General features: G+C 38.6%; 1 protein-coding gene across 1 annotated transcript in view; it reads left to right on the forward strand.

Annotated features, from left to right (window-relative positions):
- Positions 1–6: 6 nt before the first annotated feature.
- The window catches only part of TRPM3 (transient receptor potential cation channel, subfamily M, member 3), a 700,716-nt gene continuing 676,342 nt past the window's right edge, over positions 7–24,380 (forward strand). Inside the window, exon 1 of the mRNA XM_014541293.1 lies at positions 7–150. The gene's annotated coding sequence lies outside the window, so the exon portion shown is untranslated. The remainder of the gene's footprint in view (positions 151–24,380) is intronic.

The following is a 24,380-nucleotide window of genomic DNA, read 5'->3' on the forward strand; positions in this document are numbered from 1 at the left end:
GAGCGGGGCGGCTCGGACCGGGAGGACGGCGGGGAAAGCCGCAGGTGCAGCCGGAACGCCAGCCGGGGCAGGTTGGCCGAGTCGTGGAAAAGGTTAAGTTCCAAGCAGGGGTCCACCAAGCGCTCGGGACTCCCGTCGCAGCAAACGCCGGTGAGTGGCCGGGGAGGGAACCCCCCTGGGTCTCTCCTTCCCTTTCTCTCTCCACAGGCCACTCGAGCCCTTTCCATGGTGCTGAACTTGCCTCCTGAGGGCTCCAGCCACGGAACTTGTGGAGCCGCTTCTAATGGGGGAAAAAAAAGTGGAGGCTGTGAGGAGGGACAAGAAGGAATGACTTCCTTTTCGTCAGCCACAGAGAGTCTCCTGACGTCTCTGGTGTCTTTGCAAAAACTGGGGAACATGCTCGAGAGGCGAGGGGCTCACGGTCTGATCATCAGAGTTTGGAGGGTGTGCGATGCTGGGGAGGGTATTGTTGTGACTCGGGTGCCCGTCCTGGGGATCTTTCTGTGTAGCATGTTCGGAGGTACTCGGCAACCACTGAATTAGGGCGGAATGGGGAGGGTATGACATATATTTACTCTCTTAACAGTTGCTCTTTTCCACCCCACACCCCCACTATGTTAATGGGCGCGTTTAATTGTTTGCCGAGTATCACTTGCATGAACAGAATAGCAAAAATACCCCAGGTGCTTATCATCCTACTGTTAACACATACGACATTCAGAAAAAACACAGTTTTCCCAGGTGTCAGCTCCTCCTCGATGTCTAGTTGGTGCGACAGAAGCACACCAGTGAATTAATGTAGGCATCGGATGTGTAGAGAAGTACAGTTGATGAAAAACTTTAGCTGCATTTGCATTTTTAGTGTTTAAATATTAGCTGCTTTCCTTCAGCCTAGAAGGAGAGAACTATGTTTGAAGAGTGCAGAGCCCTCCTGTTGCTCAGAGGGAAGAAGGACACGTCATTTTTAACTTCCAAAATATTGAGGACCTCAATGTGTGTGGGGGGTGGGGAGGGAAGAGGTGTACTTATGTTTTACATATAGAGGAGTTTTCAGCAAATATTGCATGGTGAAGAGAAAGTGAATTAATTAAAAGAAGAGGATGGTACATAAGCATTGGATTTCATAGCATGAACAATGTTAGGCTGCTGTGTCTGAGCAGGGTCGTCATTGGAGGCTAAAAATGAATCCCTGAAAAGCAGGAAGTTTAAAACATTACTTCAACAGAATGAAATGTGAACACGTTACAATTTCTAGGGTGTTTATTTTGTTTGCGTGTTCACAAAAACTACTAGTAGAAAGTGGTATTAAATTTGAAATATTTTCTGTAATATTTAGTGAGTTTTGTAAGTTTTTTAATTTAAATGTAGATACAGTACACGTAAAATGCAATTCATTTTATTGCATGCATTGAAATATTATTTATTTAGAAATGTAGACTTGAAAATTTTTTAAAAGGAGATTACTGTTCTGAAGATAGGTTTTTCTAAAATAAATTATGTAGAAAACATAATTGTCATAATATGACATTGATGACTTTTGGTTTCTGTCAATTATGTGAGCTAAGAATTAATTTTATCCCCCTTTTAATAGAAAGCCTAAGTATTATTCTAAGTAACTTATGTTGCTTCTTCGATTCTGTTCAACAGGTGTGTGCAGAGTCTATATTAAGGCTATATAAGAATCTTCATGTAACTATAAGTTGGGTTGAATAACTCACAGGTTTGTTATGTAGAATAAAGATGTGTGTGAGAGAGAGGGCATACTAGGATACCAGGACAACCAGAAGGCATCTGGAAAAGTAACTGTGACCCCTTGTTTACTAAGGATGGTGAAGGTGCTATATTTTTCTGCAGTACTTGTTCATTGAAACATTAGTAATTCAGTTAAAATCCAGTTACGGCAAAAGCCTGAGCTTATTCTCACATTGTATGGCAAGTTTAATATTGATTTTGTTCTGAAAAAATCTAATAAGTGCTCCTCGCCATGATTTTAATCATCAAATTAAAAAACACACACAAAGATAATGAGGTTTTTAACGAAGGTTTGATTCCATTAGTTGTTAACAAAGACTTTCTACTTCATTTGTAAGAGAGACACCCCACTTATTTATGCAAACAGGAGAGAGGGTCTAATAATGCTTGTAGCAGATATGATTTATACAAGTTTTAATCTTCAAGGTAAGATTTTCCCCCCTTTAAAGTGAGTTGGTGGTATTTTAAACTTACTGAATTTCATGCAAAAAAAATAGCTTAAACTATACAGTAGGAAGTGATTAAAGCAACTAATTTAACTAATGGTGCTTTTTGTTTATTCTTATTTATAAACAAGGTATTCTGTGATGTGGCTTTGGATCTTACTCATTTTGTGTTCTACTCAGAAATATTGTGGTAGCCATCCTGAGGAAAATCATATGAGGATTTTACTCTTTTTTTTAAGTCAAAATAGATAAATGTGTAAAAATTTAGTAAATAATTTTAATTGGGAGCTTTCCTACATCTTTCTTTCTTTTGAGAATGTAAAATGATTACATAGTTGTTCTATTAATGTGGCCTTTGTTACTCTTTGCTATAGTTAGAGCCTTGAAATCACTACTAGTTAAAGTTATTCCCAGGGAATGGTATAGTCCATGACTTTCTCCCCCAGGGAATGATTGCATTATCTTTCATTTTAATGAACAACAAGGCATGCATACATCATAATTAATGGGAGAGGTTTTCTCTAGCAAGGAGAGGTCTGCCATATTCTTGGTCATCTAGAAAGTACTTTGCTTTTATGATCTGAGTCATGGTGTTTTTGTGTGTCAAGTGTAGGGGAGGTCTGTTTGAATCAATCTTGGTAATTAGATTTTCTACTCCACTTATCACTAAGTATGTTGTGGTTTTCGTAGAGATTTCTCAGATTTCTTAGATTTCTTATGATTTTAATGCCATTATTAGTAATAAAAAAGTTGCATTTCTGGCACTCTGTTTAGTACTCAGAAAAATGGTCTCTTGGAGTTCTTTCTGGAGTAAGGTAGGCCGCTGGTAGGACAGTGTGTACCGTCCCCGCCACAGCTCTCTGGGGTCTGCTTCTGTTCTGGCACCGGCCAGGCCAAAGCAGCACCACCCTGTGCAACATCTGGTGGAAAGGGCAGCTGTTCTGATTCACAAGAGTGGCATTTAAAGGGTGTGTTTTCAAGTTCTGGGCCACAGTATGTCTAACAAATCAATTCTTGATGATTTTTCAAAAGATATTGTTTTCATTTTATAATTCAAGAAACACTCTTCTCTCCCCTATTCTTATGCTTTATGGCTGACAATGCAGCTTTAGGCTAGTAATATACTGTATTCAAATTATATTCCAAATCATAAAATTCTGAAAGAGTGCAGTAGGATTTAATCATACTTACTCCTTGGAATTTGTTTCTCTCTGAAAGTGGTTCACAGATTATTTTTTAAAATATAAAAACAGTGTTTTTGAGTAAATATAATTTTATGTTAGTTTTTTAATAATATGTTTATTGATTTCAGAAAGGAAAGGAGAGAGAGAAATATCAATGATGAGACAGAATCATTGATCGGCTGCCTCCTGCACAACCCCCTACGGGGATCGAGCCCGCAACCCAGGCATGTGCCCTTGACCAGAATCGAGTCTGGGACCATCAATCACAGGTCCATGCTCTATCCACTGAGCCAAACCAGCTAAGGCTTATTTTAGTTTTATAGGTAGATTAGTATAAAAGACTATATATTTGAATTTTGGATATGAAATTAAGTTTCTTAATATTAATGTGTTACATAATATCTCTGTTGAATGGTCAATAGGCATAAAAGTAAAATGACTTTGCCTCCATTCTATATGATCTGAATTTCATGTTTCTGCTTGAGGTATTATTCTTGCTACTCCTATTATTTGGTTCAATTCTATCTACATAGAAATGCATGGAGATCTGTTGAAAGGTGATTCAGCAAGTGCTGTCTGGTGTTACAAATATCAAATGCTCACCTCAGCATGTATGCATTTTTAATTTTGAAAGGTGATTACCTCCTGTAGTCCCACTACTATTTAAAGGCTTGTTTTCAAATAATTGCAGATTTAATTTAATCTCAAAGTAAGCACTGTGTAAAAGAAAAAGAAACAGTTCTGAGAGAGTGCAATGATGTGTAATTAGAGTTGTTTTTCAACCTTAGGTGGCATGCTTGCTTCCACTAATGCCATAATTACCCTTATCAGCAAGTGCCAACCACCGAACATCACACCTTGTGCAGACAGGTGAGCATCTGAGAGTGTATCGAAATCACAGTGAGCGTTCTGAAGCTGCAGTGCCGCAAACTAGATAAGCCTGGTTCAGCTGGTTACCAAAGTCACTCTTCCCACAGTGGTTTGAGATGTTATGACTGCAGGATTCCATGAACAACCTGTTTCCATTCCTGAGGCTGACTTGCTTCGCTGGCCTCTTTCTTTCCTTCTTTCTTTCCCACTGTTTAAGATTCTACCAGGAGAATTCCTTCTTTCTTTCCCACTGTAGGTGACTTCCGGCTTTTCTAGACCTAGTTTGAAAGCTGGGTTCTTCAAGATTTTAAAATAAATGAGGAACGCTGAGTCAAAGGCAGGGCTAAAGTCAGAAAAACTCATCTCCAAACCAATGGCCTATTTGAAGATGGTGTGGATGGTAGATCCCTTGGTAGCTGTAGTAGAAATAACAGCAAGCTGAAAAAAAAGAATCCTCTGTTTCCTTTTTCGGTGTCTGATGGGCTATTGCAGTGTCATTAAACCCTTAATAGTGTGTTCTTGTTACACAAAGGGCTCTCCTGGTGGAAGCAGAATGAGTCCCCTGCAGTGCTTGTCCATTACTGAATAAGCCTTTCCTTGACAGGTTGATTTTTGTCTACTGCCCTTTACTCACTGTGTTAAAAAACGAAAAAAAAGGGACAACATTTTATTGCTCAGGAATACAGATGTATTCTCCTGTCATTGTGAGATTTTTTGATGGGGAGAAAAAAAGCCATTTTCATCATGGTTCATTTTGTTTAAGCATTTCTGAAATGTCATCTTTTTCCCCTCGTAATTAATATAACAACTAACTATCTTTTTCTCATCAATCATAGTGAATTAAATTTTAATTTGGCTTCATCATTAATTTGAGGGCCATGAATATATTAGCTGGTAAATGAGCAACTCAAACATTTTAAGTTTTGGGAAGTAAAATATCCTTGTATGGTGATAGTTTTAAATGTGTTTTCAACTATTTAAAAACATATTAGAACAGTTGCTCCTGCCATTGTTTTTTGAGATATTTAAAAAACCGAACCATTAAAATCATTTATAAATAGTAGCAAAACATTATATTCATCTGTTCTGACCAGATGTGATGGTCTGTGCATTGGCTTTACTTTTTGTTTTTGTTTTTTCATTTGCAAAGCCAAAGGAAGGCTGATAGACCAAAAATGGAAGGATTGCAGAGAACATTGTTTAAAAAAAACTTTTATTCCTCTACAGTTTGCTGGGTAGCTAGGAAAGGTTATGCATCATGGTAGATACTGGACAACTTTCCTAATAGAACTGATGGTTTAATACAAGACAGGTATGCAGAGCAACAAGACAGAGACGTATAGAGTTTAGCTTTATAGTCAGAATGCAGTAGAGCAAAGGTTGAAGCAGTTGATGTCATGAGGGTAAGAAGTTAGAGAAAAAGTTTCCTAGGCTTGGTGCCTGATTCTTAAAAGATGAGGAAGAAAAAGAGTTGCTTGGATTTTGAAAGAAGCATGCCTTTCTGAGAGTCAGTATTGCCCTCTTTCCAGGTTTTGCCTAGTACAGTGGTTGGCAAACTGTGGCTCGCGAGCCACATGCGGCTCTTTGGCCCCTTGAGTGTGGCTCTTCCACAAAATACCACGTGCGGGCGCGCACATACAGTGCGATTGAAACTTCATGGCCCATGCGCAGAAGTCGGTATTTTGTGGAAGAGCCACACTCAAGGGGCCAAAGAGCCGCATATGGCTCGTGAGCCGCAGTTTGCCGACCACTGGCCTAGTACATATTTAGTTTGTAATGTTAGTGAATAATTCACTATTATCATGTAAAAATATGTATTTTTATGAAAACTTTTGTTTTTTTTTAAATTCAGAAATTGCTAAAGTGTTTCTTTGTATCATTGGCCTAACCAAATACCTCAATACTTTGATCTCTCCAAATACCTCAATGGATGTGGGAAATTTCTCAGATGTCAAAAAGGTGGGAATCGCTATTTAATTGTCCCAAGGACAGTTATTTAAGTTCAGAATTAACATGAGAAGCTGCCAATCCATGCGTTCAGTGTCACAGGAATGCATATCATTCAAAATGCCTTTCTAGAATACCAGAAGTTCAACCACAAAATAGTCACATAAAACACATCCATGGTAATAACCAACTAGGTTTTGTCCTCTTCAAAAGTTGAGCTTTCTAGGACTTCTCTGGGAATGAACTTTATAATAGCGAGTTTAGGAAGGAGGGCTGTATTGATTAAACAATCCCAAGAGGCTCAGTTTGAATGCAATTCCTCTCTACTTTGGGAAATCCAAATTAATTTTGGAGAACAGTATGGAATCAAGCGGATCTAGATTGGAATCCTGACTCTTTCAGTTATCAGCTGTGTTGCCAGAGGCAAATTACATTTCTATGCCTATTTTCTCCTCAGTTCTATCAGGAGAATTCCTTCTTTCTTTCCCACTATTTAAGATTCCCTACCATACTCTTTTTTTAAAAAAAAAAAAATTTTATTGATGTTCCACAGAGAGGAAGGGAGAGGGACAGAGAGCTAGAAACATCGATGAGAGAGAAACATTGGTCAGCTGCCTCCTGCACACTCCCTACTGGGGATGTGCCTGCAACCAAGGTACATGCTCTTGACTGGAATCAAACCTGGGACCCCTCAGTCCACAGGCTGACGCTCCATCCACCGAGCCAAACCGGTTAGGGCCCTACCATACTCTTGATTCCCCAATAGTAAAAAATATTCTGAACTTGAGAATCATTGTTCTTATGTATTTATTTATTTAAAAAATCTCAACTACATATGTATTTATGTAGATGTATAAGTAATTAAAAAACCTTTACATAAATTGTGTTGTACTGTATATTCTCTTGCAATTTGCATTTTTCACTCAACATTGTATATTTTAAGGTATATCAAGATGTTACTTGTAAATGTTGTCTATTATTTCAGTATCTGTTGTACCACAGGTAATTTACTCATTGCTCTACTGGCAAAATTAAGTTTTTCTTTTCTTTCTTTCCTTTTTGCTATTTCAAATAGCATTCATGAACATCTTTGTACTTGTCTCCTTGGTTCTTAATTTGCAAATGCTTTGGCAGGTTATAAACTTGGAAACTGAGCTTGCTCTTTGGAAACCATAAGGACAAGGCTTCTTCTCTGGAGCTGTTTTGCACCAGAGAAAGGTCAAGCCAAAATTTGCAAGGGGCTGAAGGAAAGTGGTGCTGGCTGTCTACTTTAAGACTGTATTGACACTCATATCAGACAGACTTGATTTCCAGTTTGACTTAGGTCATTAATGGTTTTGCAATTTAGTCTTTCTGTACCTCATTGTCTTAATCATAAAACCAAGATGGGAATATCTGTCCCCAGGATAAATTGTGAACCTTGGGTTTTGATGTATATAGCTTGTTCAGTGCCTGGCAAGAGCTACTTGTTAAATGAAACATTACCTAACTATGGTGTTAACAAGAAGTGTTACAGCAAATATCAAAAGCAGAAGTCGCCTTTGTTTGATGGGGAAGTGCTGTTTGTCTTTAATTCTTCTGAAACTAGAATGTGGTTGGTTACGGCTAAGATGTAATATAAGGCTAATGATTGTCTGCACTAGGCTTCTAATTGGGCTTTAAAAATGTTTTTTAAATTAAATCGGCTTGTCCTCTTCAAGATGATTGTTTTTCACAATAGATCCTGGTCCTTGAAATGTCCATCATTCTACATTTTTCTGGAGGTGAATTTGACAGTTTGAGATAAAATGTGAAATTGATACCATATTGACATATAGGATGCCCTTTGCTTTGATATTTTTATCATTGGATTCTTTATGTTATGAAATAAATTGTGATTATAAAATTATTTTCTTTATAAACCTTATGACTTTTGGGAAAGAATGCATTTTAAAATAGTTTTATTCTGGAAAATTCAAACCTACATAACAATAGGGAAATAGTATAATAAACCCCAGGTACTCATAACCCAGCTTCAACAGTGATCAAATCCTGACAAATCTTGCTTCATCTATGCCCATATTTTCTATTTCTTCCCTCTCCAATATGTTATTTAAAAGCAAATGTTAAATATCATTTCATCTAAAAAAATAATTGAAAGGTAAAGGCTCATTAAAATGAAATGTAAACAAATTAATAGTTTCCTAATACCCTTATATATTAAGATAGAACCACATTTCCTTGACGATCTCATAAATCTGTATTTCTTTTTTTACCCGCAGTTAATGTGAATTGACGCATTAAAATTGGTTTTTTAGCCCTAACCGGTTTGGCTCAGTGGATAGAGCGTCGGCCTGCGGACTGAAGGGTCCCAGGTTCGATTCTGGCCAAGGGCATGTACCTTGGTTGCGGGCACATCCCCAGTGGGAGGTGTGCAGGAGGCAGCTGATCGATGTTTCTCTCTCATTGATGTTCCTAACTCTCTATCCCTCTCCCTTCCTCTCTGTGAAAAATCAATAAAAAATATATAAACATAAAATAAAATTGTTTTTTTAGTCTACAGTTTCCCCCTTTTTATCTGTTGAAAATTATTTGTCAAAGAAAATTGTCTGTCCTGTATCATTCCCCAAATTCTACATTTTGCTGAATATATCCCAGTAGTGTTACCCTCCATGTTTCTCTGCCCATTGTGTTTCCTGTGAACTGGTAGTTTGACAAACATGTTTGATCAGTTTTGATTTTTTCAGCAAGAATATTTCATAGGTATTTTGGTTGCCTCTCATTTTAGGTATTAGCTACCATTGAGGATCAGTGCCTAGAGCAGAGGTTGGCAACCTTTTTATGCAAAGGACCAAATAGTAAATATGTTAAGTTTTGAGTACCATAAGGTCTCTTACAGCTACTCAATTCTGCTGTTATAGCTCAAAAACACCTATAGACATTATGTAAATAAATGGGCATGACTGTGTACCAATTCAGTGTTATAAATAAACACTGAAATAGGAATTTCATATAATTTTTACATGTTGTGAAATATTAGTGTACTTTTGATTTTTAAAAACCACTTAAGAATGTAAAAATCATTTTTAGTTCACAGGCTAAGAAAAAAACAGGCCATGGACTGGATATGACCCTTGGTGGGAGTTTGCTGATCCCTGTCCTCTCCATTGCTTCATTAGGGCATTGCAAATGGTGATAGTACAGTTCATTCTTTCCTTTTTCATTTATTAGATGAACTTTTTTTTAATAAATAAGAACCCCCCCATCAAGTATTTGCTTACCCCGAATTATACTTTATACAGTAAAGTCAAGATAAATGCTTGAGAGAGAGTTTCTAAAAAGTTGAACTAGTAATAATAGGAGCTGTGTTGTGGCATTGATCTGTTTGTTTGCTGTCAGGCCATAGATTTTAATTGGGTCACTGTGTTCAGTTAAACTCTCAGAAAATATTTGGCTTGTTTGTCATGGAAGCCAATTAAGGTGTCATTAAGAAATGGAATATGTAAAAATATATTGTCTAACTATTTCTGTGTTAGGTTTTGCTCTCAGGATTTTAAAAAATCATGAGCATTGTGTTTGTTACATTTCTACTGTTGCCTTAAGAACTTACCACAAAGTTAGTGGCTTAAAGCAATATGAATTTATTATCTTACAGTTCTGTTGTTCAGAAGTCTGGCACAGGTTTCTCTACATTAAAATTAGGAGGTCAGTAGGGCTGTGTTCCTTGCTGTAGTCTCTAGGGAGAACCCAGTCACTTGTCTTTTCCAGCTTGTAGAAGATACCAGCATCCCTTGGCCCCTGGCCTCTAGTTCCCTTGTCTTTCTTCAAGGGCAGCCAAATTGTATCTGGTTGACCCCCGCTCCCATCCTCACATTGCTTTCTCTCCCCTTCTCTTCTGCCTCCCTCTTCCATATTATAGACCCTTAGGATTATAGGGGACCCACCTGGATAATCCACAACACCCTCTTTAAGGTCAGCAATTAGCAACCTTGATTCCCTTTGCCTTGTAAAGTAACATATTCACAGGTTCTGGAGATTAAGATGTGGACCACTTTGGGAGGCCATTCTTTTGCTTTTCACTGGCTTTAAAATATCATTGTTTTGTTTGTTAAATCTTTTTTAAAAATATATTTTTTTATTTATTTCAGAGAAGGGAGAGGGATAGAGAGAGAATCATTGATTGACTGTTTCCTGCATGCCCCCTACTTGTCGAGGATCGAGCATGCAACCTGGGCATGTGCCCCGACTAGAATTGAACCAGGACCTCCTGGCTCATAGGTCAATCACTGAGCCATACCAGTCCAGTGTTATTTGTAAAATCTTTACTAAACAAAGTTTTGAAGATGGTGGTGAAAGATGCTCTAAGGTGCCTTTAAATCCATGACATATACTCCTCTATTTGGAAAGGGGTTCTATGGGCAAACAAAGGAACAGAATAGGTGAGGGTTCACTGCACTCTTCCCCCACCCCCACAACTTTATTGAGCTATAATTTACAAATGAATATTGTACATATTTAAGGTATACAACTTACCTTAAATATATACAATTATAGACATGATCTTTCGAGATTATATACATTGTGAAATGATTACCACAATTAAGCTAATTGGCATATTCGTCACCTCGTGTAGTTACCAGATTTGTTTTTGCAGTTCGAACATTTAAGGTCTATTCTCTTAGCAGATTTCAAGTATATAATACAATATTGTTAACTGTAGTCATCACGTTGCACATTGGGATCTGCAGAATTTATTTATCCTGTGTAACTGAAACTTACACTTTTGTTTTCTGAGTGTTGAATTTATAATGATGTCTGTAGAAGTGAAAATTGCCTTTCCCACCAGTAGATTTGGGGATATAAATATTTTGTTTTGACTTACATTTTAATGAGTCTGTACAAGATAAAATTTCATGCTGCAGGAGAAACAAATGTGAAAAAGACTTTTGGAAGACTGATTTATGGTGTTGGGAGGGATGAAACCTTAAGTTGGCATACAGCATGATATAAGCATAATGATATATAGTTAGCAATGAAAAGTAAACAATATGCTATGACTTATAAGTCTATTAAAATTATCTTAATTAAATTATTGGTCTGTTATAAAGCTTGGTGAGACTGGCCAAATGAATGAGGAAATCAATTGATCGGTCCTATGAATAAACAAATGATGGCATTTTCAGTTTTTGATTCACTGAATTGAAGCTGTACAAGTAAAATGAAATTTTTGGATATCCTTATAAATATTAATTTTCTAGATAGACATTGCAAAGAGCAATTGTTACTACTTTGTAAATATTTTATTAATTTTGTTCTTCTTAATGAATGCAAATAACCCTTAACTTGAAATTTTGAATTACAACTATTTTTTTAAACAGGACCTTTACAGCTTTTTTTTCTGTTATTCCAGAATGTCTGATTTTTCATATAAGTGCTTGTCTCCTTTACTCAATAATCATTATAACAATAGATAGTTACAATAAACCACTATATTAATAGGAAAGAAAGGAGGATGAATATTAACACCAAATGAGGACATAGCAATAGAGGAGAGTTTTCAAAATGCTAAGATCAAATGAGGTGAAAAGTTGAGTCTTTCTTTCTGAAAACATGTCTATTTATTTTCTTTATGGAAATACTGACACACAACACTGTGTAAATTTAAGGTGTACAACATGTTAATCTAATACATTTATATATTGTAATATGATCACTATAAAACAAAACAAATTCTGACCAAATTACTGGAAATTTCCCAGACTGTGATTGCCTCCGCCACAGCAGATTGGGCAATGAACAATTAAATTGTAAAACTTCAGGGAAACAGCAAGTTGATTGTTTTCCACATCTGTCACAAGATGGAAGACGTTCTGTGGTGAAGTTTCAAACATTTTTAAGGTGTATGAAGCCTCTACATTGGGAGAGTACAGAGCTTGGGAGTGAGAGGTATCCTGGTTTGGAGCTGCTATCTTCCTATCCCAAGTCAGAGAGAGAGAAAAAAAAGAGAAAGAGAGAGAGTGAGGGAGGGAGAGAGGTGGGCAGGGAGGGAAAAGAGATAGAAGGGGAGGGGGAGATATGGATGGGGAGATAGAGATAAAAGTATTCTAACTATAGCATTTGTAGCAGATATTCTTGGGCTATGTATCAACAATAGTCAGTCATTTGTATACGTATGGAATGTTTTGAACTTGAAATTTCAGCAGGTGTTCAGAATTAGGGAAAAATAAACAGACATATTAGTAGACATACAACTGATGGAAACTCTATTTAAGCAGTGGGATATGAAAGCCCAGAAATTCTACAGTTGATTACTCATGGCTGCAGAGAATACCAGTGAAGCATGGAACAGAAACCAGAGAAAGCTGACGTCCATGTCCATAGCGAGGCAAAAGGACCACGATGAAGACAAAAGATGCAGACCCTGACTTAAGATAGAGACATTTCCCTTTATCATTTCTGACTAAGGGTTTCACTATGGCTAGAGCTATGTATTATTATTGTTACTATGACAACTGGTATATGTGATTAAGTTTTAAGTAATTGGGGAGTTACCTCTATTCATTTTATTCCCCTTTTGTTGTCTTTTTACTGTAAAGTCTGTCACAAAAGTAGCCCTTCAGGAATTACTGAGGGGGAGCAGCATGATTGGACCTGACAGATGTTTGTTGTCATCAACCCATTGCCCAGTGGGAGTACCAGTTGCAGAATAAGATCTACTCCCACTTGTTTTGACTTGATTTACAGTACAAAGTTATCCTTCTATGTAATGACACATTTTGAACACAGAGATAAACTTTAAGACTGCTTTCCTTTGTTCTGATTATCAGCAGCCATTTGGTGGGAAATAAAGATGAGTTTTTAAGCATTTAAAAGCACTAAATGAAATTAGTTTTCTTTAAAAGATAAACAATAAAGATTCAAATTACAAGAGCCCAGGACAAAGTGGAAATGATCTTGGTTGCAGCTACCAAAAGAGGTTGTTTAAAAGGGGCATCAAGTTATTGGATGTAACTATAGAATGCAGTGGTAACAGTAACTAAAACAAGAGCTTACTTCATGTTATGAAGACAAGATGCTCCAAATAAATAGACTATGAAAAATGAATGCAGGAAGAACCAGTGTTAAATAATGGCTAAGTCCTACTTTTGTCTCATTACCCACTAAGTAGGTGGGGGAGGGGTGTGTGTGTGTGTGTGTGTGTGTGTGTGTGTGACCATAGCATGTCATGTATAACTGGTGCCTTTGGGTCCACTGATGGAGACAATCGACTAAGCTGGTATGATAACATCATGGTCCTGCATTGATCTGAGCAGTGAGGTAATTCACAGGATATCGTATTACCACATCGTTTGTGAATCATACACATTATAAAAGCTTTGGAAGGCTGGGCATTATTTCTTCTTCTTGGGGAAAATGTCTGATTGTCAAACATAACTTTAGCTATACCTGGAGTATGATCTAGTCCAGTGATTTTCAACCTTTTTCATCTCATACACACTAATTACTGGATGGCTATTGTTGTTGGCTGGTGTCATTTTTAAATTTGACAATCTAAGGGGAAAGAGGTCAGTGCCCCTCACTAAATAGTCAGGTATTGCATATTTTAAAAATTGTTGTGGCACACTGGTTGAGAATCACTGATCTAGTCCTTTGGTTTAGGATCTCATTTAGGACAAGGAGTATATTTTATTCATCAGTGTATCCCAAGTTTTGTTCAGTGTCTGGCGTGCTGTGAAAACTCAGCACTTGTGTGTAGGAAAAGTGGAAGAACATAGTGAAAATGTTCTGGGCTTACGTGTTTTATATTCTACAGAGAAATAAGGAAGAAAGGGAGAAAAATGAGCAGTATTATGGTATTTTTAAATACCAGGCATTTTCAATGATCTCTTCTGTAATCTCAGTATCATTCTGAGGTAGGTTTTATTTGGATGCTGAAAGCACAGAAGAAGAAACTACATTTCAGAGATGTCAAGTAAGTGTTAACCAGGAGAGCTGGGCATGGTAGAGATGGAATTCAAATGCATGCTCTTTAATTTTTTTCAATACTCTGTTGACTTTTGAGTTAGGGATAAGATGATTAAAAGAGCATAAACACAGTTTATTGGAGTCTTTTCGCTCACAAAGGTGATTTGTTTATGGAGGTGGTTTAAAGGTTACTATGGACGGTGAAACTACTCAGGGTAGAACTAACTAATGAAAGCAATGGAACTATATTGTCATCAGAGTTGCCAATAAGCTCAATTAAGGGAATAAACTATTGAATGAAGAAAGAAAAATATGGTATTTTTTATGCTACTTCTCTTAATATTGTTCCGTGAAAATAGGGCAATATAATTGTATGTACATGATTGTAAGATTTAATTTCCTTTATTATTTTTAGCATGTTGAATCATTTACTTATTCTTCCAAGTTTTAAATAAACTCTGGTTATTTTATATATGTGATGTGAATCAAAAGCACATCTAGAACACTTTAAGTTTGAATAAAATGTGAGTATAGAATCCTTGTTAAATAGGTCCTGTGTGTGTGTGTGTGTGTGTGTGTGGTGTGTATGATCTGCTATTAGAAAAATGTGACAAATAAGAGTTAAATAAGAACCTTGGAGTTTAATTTGAAAAAGTAATTACCTTGGTTTATTGTGAGGTCAGAATAGATGTGGGCAAGTATGCTATATCTTAATACAATTATATCAAATGACAATTGGTGTCTATAACAATGCCCTCAGCCAAGATGTTGTACTCAGATACATGAGAAAATGGATTTCTGTTCTGTGCTTTCTTTATTAAGGCAAGAAACTGAATAGAGATCAAGAGGCAATATGTTCAATTACAATGGGTGAAAAAGTGAACTAACAAAATCACTTATTGAAAACATCCCTTTTCACAATAACTCCTATTTAATCCGACTCTGGGTGCACATAAGAAGTATATACCTATATTTTCACAACCAGGTATATTTGAAATCTAACTAGGACATGCTGACTTTTGCTGCAAATCTATATAATGATCATACAATTGAAGAGTTTCCATTCAGTGTTCTCAGGTCTCTGGGTCACTGGCTGTGGGAGATAATGGTGCTGGTAGGGATACCATAAGAAGCAACATATGCCTACCCTCTTCATTTGTTATCATGAGAAAAGGAAGAAAGTGAACATTTGCTTTGTGCTCAGCATTTTGTTAGGGTTTTTTATATTCATAACAGTTTTATATTTTATACATGTTAGGCCATTCAATCCATACAACAACCTGATTAGTAAGCATCATCTTCATTTTACCAAGTACCAGCCCTCCTGGAGCTTATATCCCAGTGAGGGCTGACAGCAGACACACAGATAAGCCAATAAATATATAATAAAATGTCTAGTGACTATAGGCACTATGAAGAAAAAGCAAGCAAGGCAGAGAGGTAGAGAATGAAAGGGGGCACTACAATAGCCAGAGGGAATGTACTGGTGCTGTAAGACAGATGTTAGATTGAGGCAGGGGAACAAGCAATGGAGACACCCTGGGGAAGAATGTTCCAGGCAGAGAGAACAGCAAGTACACGTGTCCTAAGGGAGAGGAGTGTTAAAGGAACAAGAAGAAGGCCAAAGACGCTGAGCAGAATGAGCCAGGAGAGGGGAAGGAGATAAAAATTTGAAGCCAGATCTGTCTGACTCCAAGCCTATGTTCACAATGTTCCCTTTACACCACCATGAATTGGGGAGATGTGTACCAACTAGAGAAGGACACAGGAAGTCAGAGAACAACTCCAGGTGTCTAGGATAGACTGTAAGTATTGAAGGAAATCAAGAATAGGACAGCAAGATGTTTCCTTGGAGGCAGAATGACACAGGATCTTGGACTTAGGCTCTAGGATATAGATAAATGTGGATTTGCAAATTAAAACTGCAAAGAGTGTGACATGGGAATGTTAGTAATAGTTACACATATTGAATTCTATGTGCCAGAAACCATCCGGTGGGGCTTTACATTTATTGGATCATTTGTTCCTTATCATAACCGCAGGTACCCATTTTACAGAAGGTGAAACTAAGGCATAGAGATATTAAGGAGCTTGACCAATGTCATGGAGCACAAGTTTGAAATCAGGCTGCCTGGCTCTACATTCTGTACGCATAAGAAATGGACAGAATATGTAGAGTGTTTTTTCTTTGTCTTTCAATCTTCACCCATCACTTTCCTGAAAAGATGGAGCAAAGATTGACAGATGAGTTATCAGAAAAAAAATTATAATTTTCCCTCTGAAGATTTTAAAAGGAAGTTTGGGAGGAGTGAGTTGGAGGGGGGATGGTGAAGACACACATTTAATCAAAATATTTTCTCATCTTAGTTTTCCTCTGGCTGATGGCCAGGGTGAAAATCTGATTAACCAATGAGGTACAATACTGTGCACATAGTAGGTCCTCAATAAGGAGCCCATTAAATCTGCTTCAAAATGTTCTTTATATTAAACTAAGCCAAGGACCCAAATATTGAAACCTGGGGCAATTCTATGATTCTAATATATTCAAAATGTGCTCAAGGGTTAAAAGCAGCATGAGGGAGTATACATTTGTTTTTGTTATATCTTTGAAAATTTGCATTTTTCACAAAACAGGACCTTTAGGCTTGTTTCACTTGCAAATTTGTCTGCTGAAACACGGCAGAGCATCAGAACAAGTAGTTTTAGATTAAATTTGACAAGCCTGCGGAGATACATTAATGAAATGTAATCTGAAGAAACTCAACAACGAAATGGTAAAACTGTTCATCAAAACGTATAGCTGATTTTAAACAGCAACTGCCTTAGAGAAGGGTTCCCAAACCTGCTGGCCATCTAAGTCACCTGGGACTGCTCACGCGGCACCCATGGGCTTCCCGGCTCTTCCGCAAGGCTGGGCGCACTACGCAGCTGACTCTTGAGCAACACTTGGATTCCAACTGCCCAGGTCAACTGAACTGCTAGGGTCAATTGAAGGGGAAAAAATCCACGCATAAGTGCACCCGTGTAATTCAAACCTGCATTGTTCAAGGGTCAACTACAATGTGAAAAGATTCCCCAGTGATTTAGATGATAACCCGTATTGGGATATTACTATTTGGGTATGTTATCTGTGATGGTGATTCTCTACGTTAGCGTGTATCAGAATCACCTGCAAGGCTTGTTAAACCAGGCTCCCGTAGGCATTTCGAATAAAACAGGCCCGAGGAGTGGTCTGAGAGTTGGCATTTGGAACAAATCTACACCCTCCTCCCCTCCCCTCCCCGCCCTGCTATGTGGGGGCTGGCTGCTGCTGCTGCTGCTCTGGGCCTTGCACTTTGAGGACCCCGACTTACAAGAACTTCAGAGTAAGACCTGTGAGGCTAGAGGACAGGTAAGGCACACCGCTGTTATTACCAGTATCTGGGAGACTCCATGGCGCGGGAGCGGGATAGATTCTTACAGTACTGACCACTTAAGAAAAAATTATAGGGAGTAGGGCACCATCATTGCTCTAAGGTACAGTAGTCCCCCTACCTGTAGTGTTGCTTCCCGCAGTTTCAGTTACCTATAGTCAAAAAATTAAGTGGAAAATTATCCGAAAAAATTAAGTGGAAAATTATCCGAAAAAATTAAGTGGAAAATTCCAAAAATAATTCATAAGTTTTAACTTGCTTACCATTCCGAGGAGCGCGTTGAAGGCTCGCCGGCCTGCTCCCTCCCACTCAGCACGTGAATCATTGTCCAGCGTCTCCTGGCTCCATACGCTGCGCTGCCCTCTCGCTGGTCACTTAGTAGGCAGTTATCAGACTGCTGTCGTGGGATCGCAGTGAAGGTGTTATGTAACCTTTCTTTTACTTAATAATGGCCCCGAAGTGCCTGAGTAGTAAGGCTGGCAGTTCAGATATGCCAAAGAAAAGTTGAGAAGTGCTTCCTTTAAGCGAAAAAGTGAAAGTTCTCAACTTAATAAGGAAAGAAAAAAACAATGTACGCTGAGGTTGCTAAGATCTAAGGTAAGAACAAACCTTCCATTCGTAAAATAAGATATTTTGAGAGAGACCACATTCACATAACTTTTATTTCAGTATATTGTTATAATTATTCTTTTATTAGTTGTTAATCTCTTACTGTGCCTAATTGATAAGTTAAACTTGATCATAGGTATGTATGCATAAGGAAAAACATAGTATATAAAGGGTTTTGTACCACCTTGGTTTCAGGCATCCTCTGGGGTCTTGAAATATCTCCCCTGTGGGCAATATAAGGGGCAACGCCTTCAGTCAATTTGGATGTTTGTGGTTTTGGTGAGTTTGTGAATAATGGGCTAACCAGGGCAATATAATTTATTAGACAAAGCCTTTGATCGAGTTCTAGACTAAGATCCTCTAAAATAATCTAATTTCACGGGATTGGAAAGAGTGGAGGTGGGAAAGTAATCTCTTATGCAAGGATGAGATCAGATTTAACAACAGATATGGAAGACAAGCAGATGTTTCTCAAGACAGAGAAAGAGAAATACAGGCGTACCTTGGAGATATTGTGGGTTTGGTTCCAGACCACTGCAATAAAGCAAGTGGTAACAGTTGTGCCAGGGGAAGATCTTGCCTTCAATTTGTAAAAATAAAAGGCATCATCTGTGAAGCTCAATATGCCTGTTGCGAATTACCTCTGGGATTAGATCTGGAAATTTCTTTTCCCAGCACTAGCTACTGCCTCACAACTGTGAATACAGTGGTAAATCATTCAGTGTACTCAGATCCTACATTGTTCCAAGTAAGGAAATGCCAAACTCGTAGGGATACGTTTAGGATCTTGTGGTTCGGTCAGGAGCAGCTGCGTAATTTGTGGAGCCCAGTGCAAAATGGAAGTGCCAGGCCCGTGTTCAGAAATGAAGCATGGGGACCCCGTGTGACGAAAAGGGTCTCACACCCATGAAACCAGCTCCAGGTATAATCAAAAGGGCTTCAAAAGATTTGGAGTTAAGAGCTAGATTTGCATTCCATCCCTGACACTCGGTATTATCACGGGGGACATACTTTTGCTCCTCAGTTGCTTGACATGTAGAGTTTGATAAATAATCTTTACTTTAAAAATGTATTGAGAAAAGCAGTTAGGGAATATGTGAAAGCCCCTATGATAGTGCATGGCATTGGGAAGACAATAAAAAATTCAATTCTAAATTAAAAAAAAGAGTTGGCAGGGCTTCCCTAGTATGTCATGTCTTATAATATTCTTATGAAAAAACTGATTCATTAAACAAATGTTTGTTGATTGCTTATAAACTGCTAGGTAGCATCTTAGATACGGGGCTCACCACTGTTCTTATGTAGGTCACAGTCTAGAGCAGCGGTTCTCAACCTGTGGGTCACGACCCCTTTGGCGGTCGAACGACCCTTTCACAGGGGTCGCCTAAGACCATCCTGCATATCAGATATTTACATTATGATTCATAACAGTAGCAACATTACAGTTATGAAGTAGCAACGAAAATAATTTTATGGTTGGGTCACAACATGAGGAACTGTATTTAAAGGGCCAGAAGGTTGAGAACCACTGGTCTAGAGGGAGACAGCCAATAGACAAATAGATGAAAACATAATTGTGAAATACGAAGTGCAATGGAAGAAAAGAACTGGCACAAGGGGTATGGAAAAGCCTCTCTGAAGGGGTGGCATTTAAACTGCTACAATCGAAAGGTGGAGGAAAATCCAGTTATGAGACGAGCATTCCATGAGGAGAGAATAGCATATGCACAGCCTCTTAAACCAGAAAGACTTGAGTGTGTTTGAGGAACTAAAAGAGGACCAGTAGCCTGCAGCCAGAGAATGAGCTAGAGCAGTGGTTCTCAACCTTGGCTGCACATTAGAATCACCTGGGAATCTTTTTAAAATCCTGATTTCTGGGCCTCATCCTCCGGAAATTCTGTTTCTTTGTTACTAATGTTGTGGCCCCACCCCATAACAAAGAAACAGAATTTCCGGAGGATGAGGCCCAGAAATCAGGATTTTAAAAAGACTCCCAGGTGATTCTAATGTGCAGCCAAGGTTGAGAACCACCGTCTTATAAGAACTCTTGTGATTATATTGGTCCCACCTGGATAATCCAGGATACTCTCCCCATCTGAAGATCCTCAACTTAACTACACCTGCAAAGCCTCTTTTGCCACATCCTATGTAATCCTATATAATAAAAGGCTAATATGCAAATTGTCCCCTCAACTGGGAGTTCGACCAGGGGGCAGGGCCAGTAGGCCAACCACCCATGGCCCCTCCCCCTGGCCAGCCAGGCCTAATTGGCCCCAAGTGGGGCGGGTGGGCCAGACCCCACCCATGCACGAATTCGTGCACAGGGCCTCTAGTAAGATAATATATTCCAAGTTCTGAGGATTACAATATGGATAATTTTGGAAGGAGTCATTAGTCTACAACAGACATATACATGCTGGCATGCCCCATGGTCGGAGACAATGCTTTTTAGGATCCATACAGATCCTTCAGATAATGGTTTTGGTCAATGTGGGCAAAAAGGGCAAATCTGTAGCAGAATATGTATCAATTCCAGCCAAGTTGAATCACTGGCCCATCCAGGTAGAATATAAATCAACGATCCAGTGAGTGGCTGGCTGGTCCCTTTGCAGGATCGTGCTGCATTGGGGGCTTAGTGTTGGTCTCTTGTGCTGCCATGTTGTGCACTTGGCACTAGCAGGAGCCAGGTCAGCACTGTGAAGTAAGAGCCCTCCCTGTAAATTCCACAAAGAGAACCTTCACCCTTGCCACCAGGCAGAGCTTCCATCTCTATGGCTACTCTGCATGTGCCCTCTGTGACCCCACTAGGTGGACAAAAGCAGAGTCTAGCTGATATGACTGACGGAATCATCATGTCTATGTGGTCATTTATTGTCTCTTCCATGATGGTACGTTACCTGATGGACACCGCCATGTGATTCAGATAGCCACACTTTGTGCCCATTCCCATAGCTCCATTCACATGCCTCTTCCACAGGCCTTCTCCTCATTCATCCAACATTTCTACTTCCAGGCACCTATGAAACAGCCAGGCCATATGAGGATGAGGCCCAGAAATCAGGGTTTTAAGATTCCCAGGTGATTCTAATGTGCAGCCAAGGCTGAGAACCACTGAGCTAGAGTGTACTAGGAGACGAAATAGGGGAGCATCATAGTGCCAGATATGTGCCCCTTTGTGGGTCAGAGTAAGAGGCCGGATTTTATTCTGAGCATGGTGGAAAGCCATGGCGTTTTAAGCAGGGAAATAGTAGATATTACTAGACTCTCTCCAAATGCTTTGCAGATAATAGTTGGGAGAGGAAGAAGAGAAGTGAGAGGCTATTGTGGGAAACATGGGGAGACATGATGGTGGCCTGGACCAGCGTGGTGGCAGTGGAGATGGGAAGGACTTGACTGGTTTTTTAATGTATTTTAGTGGTAGAGGCGATTGGGTTTGCAGTTGGGTTTCAGGTGAAGTAGAGGAGACAGTGTGTGTACTCATTATTTTGAGAAGTTCTGTGTTATAAGAGAGCAGAAAAAATGGGATGGGCACCAGGAAGGACACGTGCAATCTAGGTACTTTTTTCTTTTAAGATGAACAACACCAGAATATGTGTGTATGTTGATAGGAATGATGTCACAAGTATACCTTGAAAATATTGTGGGTTTGGTTCCAGACCACAGCAATAAAGTCAGTCATAATCTTCTTGCTGGTGCAGAGCTGTGCCTTCAATTTGTAAAACAGGCACATCTGTGAAATACAGTAGAGTGAAGTGCAATAAAATGAACTATGCCTGCAGGGATAAAGAATGATGAAAGAGAATGGACACCTTTGAAATACAGAGTCATTGAGAAGGCTGGAGGGGATGGGTCGTCGATAAAATTCTGCAATAAAGCAGAGTCACTTTCTGAGAAGACACCAGGGTAAACCTGGCTTTACCAATGATATTTGAACTATGTCCTACCTTATGATATTACTTATATTTGGATTATTTTACTTGTCTTGCATGCTTATTCTCTATTTCTCTCCTTGGCTTGCCAGCTCCCAGAGGAAGAAAACCCATCTAATTTGCCTCATACCTAGCACAGTGCTTGGCATAAGTGCCATCCGAATGAGTCTCCTGAAATGTTGTGGGGAAAAAGTGGAAATTTAAACCCAGATCTCTTAATTGGTAGGTGGTTTGCCATAGGTGCAAAATGACAGTTCCTGAACGGTATATTAACACAAATGTAAAATCAGAACTTAAGGTTGCTGAATTTGATATAGGATAATGAAGAAACGAGATTTCTTTATTGAAGACTAACTGTAGTGAATTGTCTGTAAGGAACTCATGACATTGTGAAGTTGGTGGTAGTCTATAAGGCTTCCTTAGGAATCCAAATAATTTGAGTTCTGGGTGGAAATCAAAAGGCCAACCCTGGAAACTTGCAAGATGGATGGTTGAGCTGCACTCACTATAATTGGGCTGGAAGCTCAGCCAGCTCATTTAATTCAGCCCCTTTTGTCACTTTGTGTCAGACAAGGTGGAATTATTATTGGATTTGGAAGAAAGGCAAACGAAGGAAGTAGGTTAGTTACATGTAGGCTAGGTTGACATGTTAATAATTTTAACCTCATTAGGAAAATATTGCTTCTCTGGGTTATGAAATTGGGGGCCGAGGCTAAGATTTAGAAAGAAATAAGCTGTCAGAAATAGTAGAGACATATTAAATGGATTAGGCAAGACTCCCCATGTTGTTAATATCTTGGATCATCCTATTAGATTTTCTTCAAACTATCTATACTTCTTAACTTTCATAGTCAGAAGGTATAATGCACATTATTTGTGTTTATATGTAGAAGAGCAGAGATAATGTTTTCTATCCACAGAGGTTCATTAATGAGCATAAAATATTGAGAGAAAACAAACTTAAACTGCTTTCATGATACCAGGCTTTGTTTGGTTCTAGAAGACTGCTTTGTAGATAATTGTGACAGTAAATTGTTCTGAGAAAACAAAGGAATGATTATTCAGAAAATGCCAGGTGTTGTTCGTTGTTTATATGAAGTGTTTGCTTCTCCTGTATTCTGGTCATATTCGAGAATAGTCTTAAATAGATGAATCTTGAAAACAAAGATGGCAAATTTTGATTGGTTGTTAAAGGTTAGTTCATAAAAAGAGAAAAAAAATTCTATGTAAGGATTTTTTTTTCTGGCCATCTTCACAGGATCTTGCCTGTTTATTTCTTAGAATGTTTTTCATTTAAAGTTATCTGTCAAAAAGTGAAAAACTCCTGCAAACTTGAGAAATGAATTTAATGTTAAGGAAAGCAATTTGCTCAGTAGGGAACAGAGGTTTACTCTAGGTTTTTGCTTTGGTGAGCAAGTGATGGCAGACCTAAATGAAAGTGCTAGGACATGAACAGAACTCTTCCTGATCAGCTGTGTAGGGGATTGACATAGGATACATTTGTTTCTTTTGCTGGGCTGAGATTTAGACAGAGATTTTGCCTGCATCTGGCTGTGGGAATAGGAGTGTGGGAGACACTCCAAAGGTCACCTGTCTCACTTGAGGGTGTGTGGTCCGCTGATGAAGGTTTAAAAATTAGTCTTCATTCTCCCCTCAGCAAAAGGTATCTGAGTTGCTATAATGTACAATTGTTTTGGAGGCTCAGATATACTCTATGGTATCAAATGATGTGTGTGTTTTAATTATCAGCTGAATAATTTTCAAAAGCTAACTGTTTCTAAGAAACGAAGCATAGCAATATGACAGGGATTCAGCCACACGTGTCTCATTTGGAGTTCTTTTTCATTTCAATGATCACAGACGTGTTTTTAGTGCATTTGGAAGTCTTTGGGGGCATTCTACTAGAAAAATGTGTCCAGTTATGTTATCTGAAAAGTAGAAGGGAGCAGTGGTTTTTCAAACTATATTTGGTAAAGGCCCAGGTTTTTAGAAAATGTGTATTCGGATTCTTTGGGAAACTAGACATGTGGCCAAGGGGTCATTGCCATTTATTTGCAACTCAGTCTAGTAGTGAATAGATTGAGAGGTCTCAAAGGCAGAAGGATCCCTTAGTCAAAAGGGTAGGAAACGATTGCCCTAAGTAGCACGTGCAGACGGCATTGCTTGTTGTGTCTACTTATCACTGCATAGATACTCTGTCCCATTTCCTTCAGCATCAAAGATACTGATTCCTTTCTTCATATTTTCCTTTCCGTATGATGCCAGAATAGTCATGGTTCCTTCCTC

This window comes from Myotis brandtii, unplaced genomic scaffold (assembly GCF_000412655.1).
Source record: "Myotis brandtii unplaced genomic scaffold, ASM41265v1 scaffold266, whole genome shotgun sequence".
Classification (NCBI taxonomy): Eukaryota; Metazoa; Chordata; class Mammalia; order Chiroptera; family Vespertilionidae; genus Myotis; species Myotis brandtii.